Below are 17877 nucleotides of genomic sequence, written 5' to 3'. Positions count from 1 at the left end.
TCTATCTATCTATCTACATCTATCTATCTCTACCTATCTATCTATCTATCTATCTATCTATCTATCTATCTATCTATCTATCTATCTATCTATCTACATCTATCTATCTACATCTATCTATCTACATCTATCTATCTATCTCTATCTACCTATCTACCTATCTACCTATCTACCTATCTACCTATCTACCTATCTACCTATCTACCTATCTACCTATCTATCTATCTATCTATCTATCTATCTATCTATCTATCTATCTATCTATCTATCTATCACTCTCACTCATCCTTAAAAGTTACTCAGGCTGCACATGCAAACCAGAAATTGCTTTGGAAAGCTTTCTGGTTTCACTAAATTTCACTTTTGCTTCCTAATGTGGTTTTGTTTTTTCCCCTCTTCCCTCCAGTTGGGAGCCTTTCCCTGTAACAGGATGGAAAAAACAAGGATGTAACTTATTTTGAATAGACAATCTGGGCGAAACTTTATAGGTTTTAGGGGATTGTGAGTGTTGTGGGGTTGTTAAAGGACGTTTCCTTACAAGGGATCTGGGACGTGTGCTTCACATTGCATGACATTTGTCAACACTTGACATGTTTTCAACCAAAGCTGTGTAAGATAGAAGGAAACAATGCTCACCTCTCTTTAAGACTTTGTGTAAGTGTGACATGTAAATATATCCACTAAAATGTGGTGTTCCGGGTTTTTATTTATATAGGCTTTTATATCTTTAAAGATTCGTAGTTAATGTTTAGAGTGTTTGTATTCAATGGGGGGAAAAACAACTGTGAATAGTGTGGAATATCCTGTTCACTCCAGAGGAAGAATTTTGTGTGGGCACCTGTATTTTCTTCTGTATGCCTGTGGACTGAAACAAGTTGTGTAAAGGGTGACTGTGTGCACACATTTATCTTAAAGTGTTAAGCCAGATGTACAAATCCTGGGTGATGGGGCAGCTGTTTTGTGTATATATGTAAACCATTGCTTTTCTGTCCAGGGTAAACCAGTTCTATGTATTCAGTCAATTTTGTCTGTTCTTGTCATTGATTGACTAAGTGTAATTAATGTGTGTATGTGTTATCTCCTCGCCTTTATAAGAGGAGCATTTCAACTAGTCATTTTTTAAATTTTGCCGACAGTTGCCTTCACGTGGCAAATAAATTTAGTAATAAATTTATAAATAATAAATAATCACTCGCGAATAAGTTAGCATGCAAATACAGGTCCTTGACTTACAACCATTTCCTTAGGGGCCATTCAAAGTTACTGAAAGGCACTGAAAAAAGTGACTTATGACTGTTTTTCACACTTAACGACTGCTGCAGCAGCCCCATGTGTTATGTTAACAAAATTCAGACACTTGACAACTGACATGCATTTATGACGGTTGCAGACACCCAAGTTACATGATCACCATTTGCGACCTTCTGACAAGCAAAGTCAGTGGGAAAACCAGTTTCACTAAACAACCATGTTAATAACAATTGCAGTGATTCACTTAAGAACTGTGGTAAGAAAGGCCATAAAATGGGGCAAAACCCACTTAACAATTCCCTTAGCAATAGAAATGTTGGGCTCAGTTGTGATTGTAAGTCAAGGACTAACTGTATTTAGGATGGAGGATAGACTATTAAATAAGAATGTGATTTCTTGATGGGTTTGTCAAAACTAGGGGCTTTTGTCTTCTTAATTGTCTATTGTTACACATTTTTAATGGCAGCAAGTAAAATGAATTTTAACCTTTTGCATTTGCTTGCACTGAATGGTTTTCTTTCTATTGTTCATTATTGTATTGTCAATTGTCCAATTAGAATGTCAAGACAATCTCAGGTATGTTCTGTGATATTTTCAGAATTGGCCTATTGGGAAATTTCAATAGTGTTCTTTAGGCTTTCTGGATGAATGGCAATTCAGCTGCTTACATTTCAAGTTCAATTCCAGTTTCATTTATTTATTTAATAACAACTCAAGCCAAAGAACATATATAATACTTCTTTCTCCTATTTTCTCCACAACCACCCTATGAGCTGATATGGGCTGAGAGAAAGTGACTGGCCCAAAGACATCCAGCTGGCTTTCATGCCTAAGGCAGGATTAGAACTCGTGCTTTCCCACTTTCTACCTGGTGTCTTAACCACAAAACCAAACTGTCTCTCTAGCCTAGCCCTAAATTAGAGATGAAATGGAAAATAACATGAAAATCTACACTGATCTTGCTTTTTCTCAGTCTATGATCTGGAACATTCATGCTCAACAGAGCATTTTTGTAGTTTAAATATCCAAATTAGCTAAAATTATCTTATCAAGAATATTCCATTCTGCTGTATTATTTTTCAGGTATCTGTATCCTGTTTTTACTGCGAATCGCTGCCGTTGTTAAGATAGTAACATGGTTGTTAAGTGAATCTGGCTTCCCCATTGACTTTACTTGTCAGAAGGTTGCAAAAGGTGATCACATGACCCTGGGACAGTGTAACCATCATAAATACAAGCCAGTTACCAAGCATTCCAATTTTGATCACATGACCGGTCATAATTGTGAAAACCAATCATAAATCACTTTTTTCAATGCTGTTGTAACTTTGAACAGTCCCTAAACAAATGGATTTAAGTCGAACACTGTATCTGTCTAAAAGGGACTGTTATATCTGTAGCTGACTTGAGATGTTTGTATAGAAGCCCTGTATTCTCCCTTTTATCTGATTTTTCTATACAATATGAAATAGCACTGAGTTATTTTGATCTTTCAAGAGAGAAAAATCAATATATATTCTGAGCTCAAAGTTGGTTTTGACTTATTAATCTTGACTGTTATTCAACTGCAGTTCAGTTTTTAAATTTTCCATAACCCCAGTGAAATTTCCTATGTAAACAAGTAAGAACTTAATAATATAGCAGACACAACTAAATGCACATGTTGCTCATAAAAAAACTTAAATAGTTTTCAAGGACTAATCATTTTAACCTGCATTGTGTCTTGCTCTTGACAAATTCAAGTGACACATTTACTTTATAAAAGATTGCTATTTGGAGTTGATTTAGGAAAGGTTTTATTAAAAATAACATTATTGGGAGAAAAGTAACTGGTCCTCCAATAGAAACCTAACTGTCAAATAAATGAAGAGCAATTTGTTTTTCTGAAATCATTAACTATTGATTTCTAAAAGCCCTCTTTGGGGGAACCTTATCCTGTGAAATTAACAATAAAGTATTAATCTGATTTTTTTAAAAGTAGAGTAATAATGGCTGAAAGACTTTTAACTATATGTCCAAAATACAGGTGGTTCTTGATTTACAACAGTTCATTTGAAATTACAAAGGCAATGACTGTTTTTCACACTTAGCCACCACTCCATAGTTACATGATCAAAATTCAGGCACTTGGCAACTGACTCATATTTATGATGGCTGCAGTGTCCTGGGGTCATGTGACCATCTTTTGCCATTTTCTGACAAGCAAAGTCAATGGGGAAGCTGGATTCACTTAACCACCGTGTTACTAACATAACAACTGCAGTGATTCTCTTAATAACTGTGGCATGAAAGGTCATAAAATGGAGCAAAATTCATTTAATACACAGCAGCAGAAATTTTGGGATCAATTATGGTTGTAAGTTGAGGAGTACTTTAACATAAAAATACACTTTACTATTTCTGTATGGGTTGTTTAATTGAGAGAGACTGTTTTGGTTGATTAGCTTTATTACAGTAAAACTTTAAAATAATCTGACAATAATGGTGGGATCTTGACATACATTATACAAGATTTTCTGCTCTCAGTTGAATCCTTTGACATACTAAGACTATACAACAGATGTTTTTGAGCAATTGGTGTTTTTCTTAGAATAAGGGTTGCAGACATTCAGGCTGCACATTAACTGCATTTCTTATATTAACTTATTTTTTCCAATTCTTTTATTTGATTTGGAAATAAATAAGCATTTACTAAATAACCAGGACTTATTTGCGCAAGTTAAGTTTCAAAATTAAATCTAATGTTCAGTTTACTCAATTCTCTAGTTTGTTTTTTTTAGCGCATCATCATTCAAGGTTGCTCTAATCAGTACAGTACATGCATCAACCAATCATAGATTTCAACTTCTTTTGTACTCTTGGTGAGGTTTTTTTTTTCTCTTAGGGAAAAATGTGTTTAACTTTATGTTTTTACGATAATGGCTCGATGTCCCACCGTACATCATAACTAACCCTGTGGTGTAGATAAGTCTGTTTTGTATTCTTCAGCTCTAGGGAGAAGTTAGAGATAGGGAATCCTATGTCCTTGAAGTATATATGATAAACCTGTCTAGCTGACATCTAGAGCTTTTTTTTTAACATACATTTCCATGACAAGAAAAGCTTCATTGACCCATACTTCATTTTAGGTCTTATTTATAATTTTTAATGACTTTTGAAGATGAATTATATGTCTAATTTACAAACCTGTTCTTTTATATTTGATGTGGCTGACTTGCTGTGCTTAACTTTGTAGCATTAGTACAATATTATCTCTCTAGAAAAATTAAATAATGACTTTGAATGGTATCCTTGGTTACTGGAGCAAGAAAAGTGGACGCTGTGGTCAGTTTCTCCACAAACGTGGCACAGAATTGAGTGTGGTGTAAAATCTATGAAATTATTTAGTCTGTTATTACTTGATTCATTTTCTAACACATCCTTCCAGAGTAAATCTGTTCTAAAAAATATGCTTCTGAGTCACTAGTTTGTTGCGTCAGTATTGCATAATGCTCAGTTTTTAGTTTAGTTTAGTTTAGTTTATTGTCATTATTGTCATGACTTAACAGTCCTGTTACTAATCAAACAAAATTCACTTAACTGTTTTGTTTAGCAACAGAAATTTTGGGCTCAATTGTGGCTATAAGGTTAAAGGTTATAAACCTTTATAATGTTTAGAGGATTCTTTTTTATTTCTTTAACTGCTTCATTCAATCTATAGATTGCAGTATAAATCCCCAATAGCAGCCAATAAATTATTTGAAGCATTTGGGTGGTAAATATTCCACAATACTTGATGAAAAGGAGTCTGATTTTATCTAAGTTCCTTCGATAACTTGGTTTAAACTAATTGACTTTGCCATGTTTACCTCCCTTAAAATGCTTCTCTAAATTATTTTAAAAAGAGATCTAAGAAGTTTGATTCGTTTGCTTAATGTCTGTTTTGGGCACATTGGTAGCAGTCATAATAAAAATAAGTACATAGACGTGCTGGCTAGCCTTGATGAAGGATGAAGGACAGTCTGCAGTCTCGCTTCACCAATCTTCTAGACTTTTTTAAGGGTGTCAGCAGACAGATGGATGAAGTTGATTATCAATTTTGGATGTCTGGGTTTTCAAAAAAGCCTTTGACAAAATTCCTCATCAAAGACTTTGAATAAATTACCTCCATTCTTCATACTTGATATGAGGTCATTACCATAAAATGCAGTGCTCGATTTTTGTCACACTTAAAAGACATACATTTGATCTGGAAAATTCAATTGCAAACGCGAGACAATAATCAATGTTCTAGCTGAACATTGCTTCCATCTTCCTGTTCGCTCATGAATGCCATTTTTACCCAGTGATTTTCTTATGACGGGCCCATTAATGCTGACTTTGATTGAGGTAAAAGAGTCCCGGAGAGCTCTGAATGTTGTTCTGAGATTCTTTGTGACTTACTGAATAATTTTATGCTGCACTCATGTTTCAAAGTTGTCCCCAATCTTCTCCATTTCAAGGCTGTGTCTCTAAATATAAATCAGTGAAGACTCAGGAGTTTTGCAAATGATTTTATAATCTTTTGTGGGCTCAAAAGCATGAATTACTTTCTAACAGAGGTGTTCAACCTTTAGAACTGTTATTTCCCAACCATTGGCAAAATTTTTTGGTGTATGGACTTCAATTCTCAGTACTCTCATTTATGCCAGTGCTACTGAATTTGGGGGTTTGAAGTTCCTATACCTAAAAATGGCTGAAATGGGGAAATACTGCTCCATGTTAAGAAATCTACAAGAGGAGAGTAAAAGTTTGTGAAATTTATAGAGTTCGATTGTTAGGCTAGATATATGAATACTTCATTAAAATAAGTTCCTCCTTTAATAAAATTGATTGGGTCGATACATTTTTCACATTGGCATATCTCACAGTTTGTTTTTATTTATGTTTATATAATATATGCAACAAGTACCAAACACATAGATTATAGAGCCGAGGTGGCACAGTGGTTAGAGTGCAGTACTTCAGCTGACTGTTAGCTGCAGTTCAGCGGTTCAAATCTCACCGGCTCAGGGTTGACTCAGCCTTCCATCCTTCCGAGGTGGGTAAAATGAGGACCCGGATTGTTGTTGCGGGCAATATGCTGACTCTGTAAACCGCTTAGAGAGGGCTGAAAGCCCTATGAAGCGGTATATAAGTCGAACTGCTATTGCTATTGCTATAGATAATAATCTGTGTGTTTGGTATCTAGCTCAATCCTCTGCTCAACTCAAGAGACTATATAATACAGCATTGTCAACAGATTTAACCTCTGTTGAATTGATGGAAAGACTCCATAGATGGAAATGCTAGTTCCGGCGGCCAGCTGCTTTTCTCTTTGCTTAGGTCCCACCACACATTGCTTCTTGTCCTGCCTTCAGTGCCTATCCATTGGCATTGACATTTTTTTTTCTTTTGACCCCTTATTATCTTGATTGTTGTCCTTTGGACACAGTCCACTTTGTTAATGTCACTGTAAAATATTCTATCTGAAGCTTTATTTACTCAGACTTCCTTTATATATTTAGTAGGGCCTACCAGTAACATTGATAATATTCAGCGGCAAAGATTTTAAAACAATTCCAAAAGGGCACAGATACTTCACACAGAATTAAATGGATTGCTATCTGTTTAATAACTAGAAAGCAAGGCTTAGAAATAAATGGGTAGCTTTCTCAGGGAAGAAAAAACTGGAATTTCTCAATTTCTCAATATTGAAACCAAGGATTTCCAACTTGTTCGTAAATCATCTTGATTTGGGATAAGCAGTGAGTTTGGGGATGAAAACCAAAAATAATGGTAAAGAAGACTAGAAAAGTTTCAACTGAATAAATATTAACTAAATAGCAAATGCAATTCTGTTTAAATATAACATCAAGCACTTTTTGTGCGGGGTGGGGACCCAATTTACTTCGCACAAAACATTAAAATGTTGCACTGGCATTGGAGAAATTCAGATTCGACCTACTGGCAGCCATGAAAACTCACTGGGTGACTTTGGGCCAATTGCTTTCTATCAGTTCAATGTACTGTATCTCACAGGATTGCTGTTGTGAGTTAAAATAGGAAGAGGGATGGTGTGTGTTCTAACCTGGGCTCCTGAACAAAAGATGTTCCATCATTTACATAAAAAAGATAATACATTGATTGGGGTCTGAAGATGCCTTTAACCATTGGCATCAAGTCTATATAATTTTGCAATCTTGAATATTTAGGCCAGTTAACCCTGGAAAATGCCAAATCAATAGTAAAAAGAGAACCAGGGACATTGATTCGGTGCCTTCTTCACCAAGTCCTATAGTTGCACAAAACTTTAATAGATATGTTGTACTATTGTCCTATTTTTTCATTAGCAATAACAAATTATTGTGTCATACTGTTTCTCTTTTTTTACTGCAAAAGTTGGTCAAAGGCAATAATAAAGATTTAATGTAAAAATGTTTTACATTAGGATTGACCATTAGGAAAAGGACTGAAAACTATCAACAGTTATGCCTTTATACAAATTGATTGCCATGCCTTCATCTGGAATATTGTTTATCTAGTTGTGGTAGCAACATTTGAAAAACATTTTTGCTGGAAAAGTACCAAAAACTTCAACTTAAGTAACCATGGGGCTCAAACACTTTCCATACGAGAAAAGGCTAGAATATTTAAGTGTCTAGGTTGAAAAAATGGGGAAGATCTGACCAAAATGCCTTCACCAGAGCCAAGGTGGCGCAGTGGTTAAAAGCAGCACTGCAGGCTACTGCTAGATCAGCAGGTCAGCGATTCAAATCTCACCGGCTCAGGGTTGACTCAGCCTTCCATCCTTCCGAGGTGGGTAAAATGAGGACCCAGATTGTTGGGGGCAATATGCTGACTCTCTGTAAACCGCTTAGAGAGGCCTGAAAGGCCTATGAAGCGGTATATAAGTCTACTGCTATTGCTATTGCTATTGCTATAAAATGTATAAAATCATGCATGGACAGACAGCAGTTTTTCTTATTAGGAAACCATTAGGATCAGAAGTAATGAACCTGAAAGGAAGGAGTTTTAAAACCAACAATGTAAAGCAGGAGATTCCAACCTTGGCCACTTTAAGACTTGTAGACTTCAATTCCCAGAATTCCCCAATGAACCGTTCTCTTCAATTCTGAGAGTTAGAGAGAGAGAGAGAGAGAGAGAGATCCTCTTTTGCAATCTTCTGACAAGGAGAGTCAATGGGGAATCCAGATTCATTTAACCAGATTACTAATTTATCAACTACAGTGATTCACTTAACCGTGGTAAGAAAGTTCGTAAAATGGAGCAAAACTTGCTTAACAAATTTCTCACTTAACAACATAAATTTTGGACTCAATTGTGGTTGTAAGTTGTAAGATCCCTTTCTTTCTGTATATCCCTTTCTTCTTGACTGCCTCTTTTGTGACCGAGGAGGATGGATTTGATTTATTATGAAGTCTCACTAGAAGATGGATCCAACAATTCCACCTTATTTAGACTAATGCGAACGTCCAAGCTGCCCAAAATTTGAGATGGGGGCAGTTTCACAGGAGCATGTTAGATGCTCCTCCCATCAGTTCTACAAGTTGCAAGTTTTAATAGGTCAACTACAATGCAGATTAGTAGGAATCGAAGCGCTTTGGGCTAAAGGGAGGAGTTTTGTTTGATAGGACATGAAGAAGCTTTTAAGGTCCTGCCTTTTCCACTTTCGATTTTACTTTTTCCAGTAGAAGCAATCCTTTCCTGTTGGATCCATCTTCGAGTGAAAAGTACTTTTCAGCTGGGTTGGTATGGCACAGAGGTTAGTTTGGGCAATCATCCTTTGCTGTGTAGGGGCATCAAGATAGTGAAAATTATAGGCAAAACAAGAGGGATATTTGAAATCCTTTTGTGGTTTTTGTATGCCGTTCCATCTTTGTAAAATACTTACCAAAAAAAAATGAGTTTTATCAGCAGGAATACCGGATTAATTTTAAGAACCAGAGTTGATTGTGTGACTAGTATGAACGTTTTAAATTTAGACACACATTTCATAATGTTTGTATCCTTTAAAAAGATGCTTTGTTTATTAAATTTGTTTGCTTTGAGGCATTTTTCTTTGTCATGTACACTTTTAACTTTTCAGCTCATCAGATGAATTTCTTAGTATGAGTTGTTTTTAAGCTAGATGTTATTCTATAGTGCAATAAGAAATCTTGTTCTAACTGAAATTGAATGTCAAAAGAAGTTTTGAATTATAAATTTGTGTCTGATCATTGCTGTTAAGTATAATTCTAAAGCTGGGTTTCTGAGGTATGGCAGAATTTGGGATGGAGAATATTTTCTCAGAAATAGCATTATTCACAGGTCACAAAATATCTTCCAATAGCCTGATTAGAAATGGCAATAGTTGTTAATGGCAATATTTTAAAAAATGGGTTTTTGATTAAGGAAATGTATTAAGTTTGTTGCAATTGGAGCTTTCTGTCTTGTGACTGCAGGTATAAAATACAAGGCTTTTTCCTTGTTCAGAAATAGCTTTAAAAGCTTGCTTGAATATAGCATTGCTTTTCTCAACATAGCTGAGATGTTTGACAGTGTGAGATTTTGGGATGTTGGAGAAAGAGTTTTTGCAAAGCAAGTCAAAACCTGTTTATACGAAGGCTACTTGGATCGGGTCCAAGTTCTATGTGGATCTGTGACAGTGTAGAATGAATTATTATTACACACTTGTGTGAAAGTATCATATGATCCTGCCTTAAGTTGCTTTGCCATCTGCTTTAGAGTGTAATAAAATTAAATTTCTTTTTTTTTTCCTTTTTTGGTTCTATAGTCTTTTTAAAGGGGAAGGGAAATTGAAATGGTGCATTTTGCAGATTTTCACTACGGCAGATTAACTGAATGGAGACTTGTTTGTGTGGGCATCATTTTGCTTCTCAGAATAAGCTGCTCCGGTTTCCCTGTTCGTTCCAAGAAATCTGAGTAAATGAAAAACAAATGAAAGAGACGCTCAATTTTGTTGCTCTATAGATTCAGTAGCTTCTACTTGGGTTAAGTAAAAAGAGGTTATAAAGTCATCAGTTGAAGATATTTGATGACTAAGTTGTTGAGCAATTGTGCGTAAGACTTATTATAGGCATCAATTCATATAGCAACCTAAACCTATCCTTATTTAAGTCAAAACAACAGATATATTGTAGAAACTCTATTCTATAGTATATTAAAATAGTCATCCAATCTGTGCTTTTAAAGACCAATTTGCAGCTGAGAACCTTGTTTTGACCCAGGAAAAGCCTTGCACCACTTGGTGACCTGACACTGAATTAACAGAAGTATTTAATGTCTTTGGAACAGAAGACACCTCATATGTGGGCACAAAACCTTGATTTATAGACCAGCCAACTGCCAGCTAATTACCCTTATTGCTTTGCTGCTCTCCGTCTGATACGTGGATTAACAGTTCACTGTGTGATCTTTTTTGTAATCCCGTCCAGATTTCATGTTGTAAAAATCTGCTTACTGAAGCTGTTAACCTTGAGTAAAGTTTAAGCAGTCCTTTCAAAGTACTGAGAGCTTAAAAAAAAGGGGGGAGGGGGGAAATTTGATGTCTGGGAAAAGTCCCAGGGGTTTATAAATGCCTTTTCCGCTCACAAACCAAAATAAACAGGATAGAACTAAATGACCACAACATAGAATTAATGCATGCCAGATTAATAATTGGAATAGCTGAGTGTGGAAGTAGATGACAAGGCAAGTCTTTCCAGTAGTTCATTTATTTAGATTAGTTGCTTTCACCCTGGCTTTTTGGATGTTGTCGAACTCTATTTTCTGCTGTGCTTCACCATTTATTATGCTGTTTAGGGTTGCTTGGGGTTCTAGCTCCATAGCAACTGGATAGTCACAATTTCTCCTTCCTACACAGCATATATATTACCATATATAATTATACTTATTTCCCATTTCTGCCCCCCCCCCAAAAAAAAAGTAACTATGCAGTTACTACACTGCATTCCTTATAGGTTTGATGTTTGATCAAGTTGGCCAGGTAGATAATAAGGGAAATTAGCGTTCCCATAGGTAGCCAAGACCTATGCCATGTAGAATTTTATAGGCAATAACCAGAGCCTTGATTCTACATAGCACCCAATGCAACTTGGGAAGCAGAAATGTTACATAGGCAAAGTGAAGATATGCCCATCGCTGTCTGCGCTGCTTCATTCTGGATCATTTGATGTTTCTGGATGGTTTTCAAGGGCAGCCCCATGTAGGTAAGAAAGATTGTGGAGTTTAAGCCTGATTCTGTCATAATCAAGCTTCTGGGAACATTGTTTTCTCCAAGGAAGTGCAAAAACTTTAAGGAAAATGTCCGTTCATACACAAACGCTATAAGTCAGTGTTTCTCAACCTTGGTAACTTGAAGATGTCTGGACTTCAAGGCCGGGTTAATTCTGGGAGTTGAAGTCCAGACGTCTTCAAGTTGCCAAGGTTGAGAAACACTGCTATAAGTTGACTAGTCCTAAACTCTTACGCATTATAAATGAGATGTGTTTTTCATAGTCTGTCACACTAATGTGCATTGTAGCCTAAGCATGAATAACAATAGTTTGTGCCATAGATTTAAAACAGTGCTATCCAGAATTTCAAAACTGGATAGCACTGTTTTCAAAACTGGCCTTTTTCGGTGAACGCAAGCAGATGCTGTTATTGTACAGATAGAAGAGAATATTTGTAGTTCATGGTTGAACTGTGGGGTCCTTGGTGCTCTCAGCAGAACATCTGCAAGATAACCAAGCTCAAAGCACCAAGGACCCCACACATGCTGATAATAAGGTTGGCTGGAGATTGCATAAAACATAAAACAGGATTGTGGGCTGAAGTTCACATCTCTATCTTACTGACCTAAGAGTTGTGCTAGAGGCATCTCAAGGCCAGTACAATGCACAGCATATTTCCTTAAGATAAATCATTACAGCTTGCTCTAAAATCAGGTAGGTTTCCAAACTGTGGCAGAACTAAGATAAGCTTCTAATACATTTTGGTCTTAGCAGATGTCAAGTTGCTCTTTGATGAAATGTATTCTTCACTGAGAAGTGAATTATAGTATATTTCCTCCCTTCCATTGAGTCCCTGTCTAGCGGTTGAGAAGTTACATACCAGAATAGCTCACATCCACAGTAACTTCTGACTGTTTACTCTGACTCAACAGGCTACATGGGCTTGTCCCACCACCCAAAGGAACTATTTCTATATTCTTTATTATATTTGCTATAAATTGTTCAAGGTGGGCTTTCCACAAACATTGGTGGGGACAGTATCAAAGAAGAGAGAAAGTGTTTTAGCCACTGGAATATATTTATAGCTACCTATCTATGATGAAGGAACAGACTGGCTACCCAGCCGGTTTCCCACATATTTTATTAACGTTTTAATTACAAGGTTTTGAACCACCCTTGTTTTCTAATGTAAAATGAAGGAGGCAGAGCCTACCTGTATTACAAATTCAATCCTTTTAGGTAAATATCAAATGTATGGCACAGCCTTAGGACTTCTTCATTTATACTTACAGTTTGAAATCTACAAATAGAAGCTACTGCACCACAGTTTTATTTGGAAGAGATACCACTATGTCATTACAATTTTAAAAGTTTACATCGAGAGTAGAGAATAAAAATTAATATGTGGCCTAGTGTAAAATTGCTTAAAAAGGGTATTTCAATACATAGTCAAAGCTTGTTTAAAAAATGCAAGATGAAAACTTAGGAAGAAATTATTTTAAGAAAAACAGAATTCAATAATTAATTTTTTGGCAGCTTTTTCCATAGCTGAGCCTACTCTGTGGAAAAACCTCTTCCCAGTGGCTCATTTTCTAATAAGCATTGGAGCTACTCTCTAAAAAATCCTGTCCCTGGAAATATTCAATGTTGAGCTTTTGGGTTTAAACCAGGATATTAAATTCAACTTGGAAACAAGCTGCCTGCCCTGTCTATCTCTATCTATCTATCTATCTATCTATCTATCTATCTATCTCTCTATCTATCTATCTATCTATCTATCTATCTTCCTTCTTTGGTCGCCCATCTCAGTCAATGACTCTCTTGCCTATATAAAGCTAATATTAATATGTATTTGCTGTTCGGTTTATATCTTTGTAGTTTCTGGTCTCCATGTCACTTTAGACATCAATCCCTTTCACCCCAGTTGTTAGGATGTCTAGTAACAACTGGGGATCTAAGGTTGGAATAGTTCCAATGGTTGTGTGCTGTAGCAGTTGGAAATTTCCAAGTGGTCTTTAAAGGCAAGATGTCTTTATGCATTGTAACGAAGAGGTCTTTAAAGACATCTTGCCTTTAAAGACCATTTTCTTCACTGCTGGTTAAGAGCAAGATGAAGAAGTCAGGTGGAGCTCTTAAAAATAGTAAAACTCCAGATCCAAATGCTTGTGCATCTGAATTTAATAGAAATCTGGTTTCACAGACAACAATTCTCCAGGCCATGTGAGGTGGAAAGCCTTCTTAGACTTTCTACCCCAAATCAATTTAATTTGAAAATCTTGGATTAACTAAAAAATTTTTTTTCATGCAGAGTGTATGCATTTCACATTGAGATGGTGTCCTTTCTGTAAGCCTTCAAAAATCTAATTACAATGGTACAGGTAGTCCTTGACTTATGACTGTCATTTAACCACTGCTGAGGTGGCGTAGTGGTTAAATGCAGCACTGCAGGCTACTTCAGCTGACTGCAGTTCGGCTGTTCAAATCTCACCGGCTCAAGGTTGACTCAGCCTTCCATCCTTCCGAGGTGGGTAAAATGAGGACCCGGATTGTTGGGGGCAATATGCTGACTGTAAACCACTTAGAGAGGGCTGAAAGCCCTATGAAGCGGTATATAAGTCTAATTGCTATTGCTAATTCAATTATGTATGTAAGTTTTTTCTGGTTGTTAAGCAGGTCAACACATCATATCTGTAATCACACCCAATTTTATATCCTTTTTAGTGACAGTCATTAAGTGCCATAGTCATTAAGTGTAGCCATTGTCCACAGTGGGTAAATGCTGGTTTCTTGCAAAAAAAGTAAAAAAAAAGTTGTAAATTGTGATTACATGACTGCTGTAAATGGTCATAAATACATCGTCTGTTGCCAAGTGCCCTAAATGGGATCACATGATCATGGAGAGGGTGTGGCCACTGAAGACTAGGGGTCCTCAAACTTTTTAAACAGTGGGCTGATTCACGGTCCCTCAGACTGGGGGGGGGGGCGGGCTGGACTGGCTAGGTGGGCGTTGCTAGACGATCATGTGACTGGGGGGCGTGGCCAATTTAGCAGTCCATTTTGCCTTTGTCCTTGCTGTAGTTGCTCCTTCCCTACTCACCCACCAGCATCCTGAAAGGCTGTTTTTAAAGCATTTTTAAAGACTTTAAAGAACTACTTTACAAGTTGACAGCAGAGCTGGTTTTCAAGCCAGCAGCAGCCCCTCCCCTAGTCACCCGCTGGCCCTGGATCACGTGGCTGCACTGGCGAGAGCACCCCTCAGACAGCTGGTCCTTCCCAGCACCCTTTGGCCTTATCTTTGGCAGCAGTAGTGTGATCAGAAGTGCAGCTCAACCGGTGAAATAACTAACCAGAAGTGCAGCTGGAGTGGATGCTCACTGGAAGATGATTAAGGCCAATGGTGAGGGGGGGGCTGAATCTCACCACTTCACAGGCCGGATACTTTGCATTGGCGGGCTGTATCCAGCCCGTGAGCTGTAGTTTGAGGATCAGTGCTTAAGATCGTCACAGCATCCTTATGGTGATGTGATGAAAATTCAGATGCTTGAGAACTGACTCATATTTATGACGGTTGTAGTGTCCCAGGGTCATGTGATTCCCTTTTGCAACCTTTTGACAAGCAAAATCATTGGGGAAACCAGATTCATTTAACAGCCTTGTTCCTAACTTAACAGCTGCGGTGATTCGCTTAACAACTGTGGCCAGAAAGGTCGTAAGATGAGACAAAACTCACTTCACAACTGCCTTGCTTAGGAACACAAATTTTAGGCTCCGTTAATCGAGGACTGCCTGTAAAATGTTACCAGCTCATGGATTAAAGCGCAGTGTGATATTTGTGGCCAAGCGTTAAGGATGGATAGCACACGATAATTAAGCCAGGCTCAGTTGCAAGAATGGTTTTGTGTGTTCGTTTTTAAAATGAACTTTTTTGCAAAGTTCACATTTGGGTGTTGTTCCTCTGAAGTTGTATGGAAAAGAGGATTTGACTGTAGTGATTATGGTTAGATCCAGAATGGTGGCTATTTTAAGAAAACAATCCACCCACTCCCTTTGTCCTTGATACAATTTGCTTCATTTGGGAATGCAACCCTTTGGCAGCTTGTGATTTCAAGGATGCCCTTGTAAATCTATAGCCTGGAGTGTCGCTTTGTCTTCACTGTGTACAAATGCCAGTTGCTAAGGTACATATTTTGTGCGCGTATATTTTTGTGTGTCAGCCAAATAGGGCCACTGTGCATAAAATTCTTTGAAAACTTTGTGTTTGGACGTAGTAAGCATATATTGTTGACTAGGGCCAAGAACAATTTACCATTAGAAGTATATTTAAAAACAACAACAACACACAGAGCAGCAGCATATCCTAATTCTGAATGGAGCCTGACGATGCACAGCTGTTTGGAGCAGATGAGCTCAATCCAGCTATTGAGTTATAGAAAGTTAAATTTCATTTGCTTAAGGAGATCTATGTCTACAGTCACCTGTGCGGAGCCAAGGTGGTGCAGTGGTTAGGGTGCAGTACTGCAGGCCACTTCAGCTGACTGCTATCTGCAGTTCAGCGGTTCTAATCTCACCGGCTCAAGGTTGACTCAGCCTTCCATCCCTCCGAGGTGGATGAAATGAGGACCCAGACTGTGGGGGCGATATGCTGACTCTAAACCGCTTAGAGAAGGCTGAAAGCCCTATGAAGCTGTATATAAGTCTAACTGCTATTGCTAACTGCTATTGCTATTGTGCATGTCTATACAGGTAGTCCTCAACTTACAACAGGTCATTTAGTGACCATTTGAAGTTACATTGGCACTGAAAACATTTACTTATGACCTGTTTTCACACTAATGACCATTACAGCATCCTCATGGTCACGTGATAAAAATTCAGACCGTTGCCAACTGACTCATAGTCATGACGCTTGCAGTGTCCCAGGGTCACGCAATCACCTTTTGCAACCTTCTGACAAGCACAGTCAAGGTGGAAACCAGATTCAATCGTGCTGCTAACTTATCAATTGCAGTGATTCACTTAACCACTGTGGCAAAGAAATGTCATAAAATGGGGCAAAATCCACGTAACAAATGTCTCACTTAGCAACAGAAATGTTGGGCTCAATTGTGGTCGTAAGTCAAGGATGATCTGGATCTGATCCAGGATTAGGGCTCTGAGAAGAACACATTTGTTGGCTGAGAGTTCTAGAAGCTGACAATCTCTAGATTTCCTTTGCCACAGACAAGTGTAAAATCAAGCAAAATGATTCCTGATTTTGAATTTCGAAATTCCAAATTTCAGGTTTGTTACTTTTTCCTAGTTTCTTCTCCAACTTAAATGCAGGAAAAAAAATAGAAATTTCCTCTTCTAAAATTCCACATCATTGTTCTAAACACAAATACCAGCTTTTGCCATTGTTATGCTAAGGAACAGTGTAATTAATTATGTGCTATATTTCATAATTGAAAGCCTTAATTTACCCTAAGTATTAATTTAGACCACTTCTGTGTGGCAAAATAAAAATTAAAAGTCTCTAAGGAAAAAGTGGTTAGTATTTCTAGGAAATTAATGTTTCTATTTTGAGAAAAAAAACTTAATGACTCTAATTAAATTGCCACAGAATGGCATTTCTATAGAGATGGCAGATTTTTGAGAAAGTAAATTACCCATAAAAGTTACTTATAATAAATTTATCATTTTTGGTTCACATTACTCATCTTTTTGGCATGAGATAATAGCTTTTAAATTTGTTTGTAGGAGCATGGTTAGATACACAGTACAATAATACATACTTAGAGGAAGGTATTGAGCAAACTTTTTGTTTATTCTATTTTTACTTCAGAAGTATTTACTTAGTTAGATATGATGATAGTATTTTCATGTGAAGCAGATCCAGTGGATAGGTAATGTGTATAAAATTATACCCATGCATTTATTAAAATTATTTCTATATCATTTTTCTGTGCACTTAGGCTTTAGAGTGACATACTGTTTTTAAAATGCAGTAACAGTAATATCCTACAGAAGAGCACACACAGTGATATCATAATATTATAAAGGGAAAATATTTTAAATTAAAAAATCCAGTAGAAGCTACCAGATATAGAACATTTGTTGAGACTTAGATTGCAATGGTCTCTCTTCCGAAATACTCTTTTGAACTGGTCACCAATGTCCCCCCCTTTTTTTTTATAAGTCCATCATCACCCTAAATTTATTCTTTGCCATTGGGGTATTTCTAGACACCTTCAGACCTGCCTGCTCCAAAATGAATCTTGTCTTGAACCATAAGATGGTGGCAGCAAATGAATTTGGTAAATAAATGAAATCTATCTGACAGCGAAAGATAGAAACTACAGCTTGTTGAGGGTCTTGCTACCAAAAGAATTTCATCTGCTGGTACCCAGGACAG

The 17877-nt window shown here is 37.0% G+C and overlaps 1 protein-coding gene across 3 annotated transcripts in view; it reads left to right on the top strand.

The window, feature by feature from the left end:
- Nucleotides 1-17877, top strand: part of CNOT6L (CCR4-NOT transcription complex subunit 6 like) — a 42036-nt gene that overhangs the window by 857 nt on the left and 23302 nt on the right. The gene's annotated exons all lie outside the window — the stretch shown is intronic.

This window comes from Thamnophis sirtalis, unplaced genomic scaffold (genome assembly GCF_051295495.1).
Source record: "Thamnophis sirtalis isolate CommonGarterSnake01/CBP01778 unplaced genomic scaffold, rThaSir2_p1.2 scaffold_10, whole genome shotgun sequence".
NCBI lineage: Eukaryota > Metazoa > Chordata > Lepidosauria > Squamata > Natricidae > Thamnophis > Thamnophis sirtalis.
This window is presented reverse-complemented; position numbering and strand designations above follow the sequence as displayed.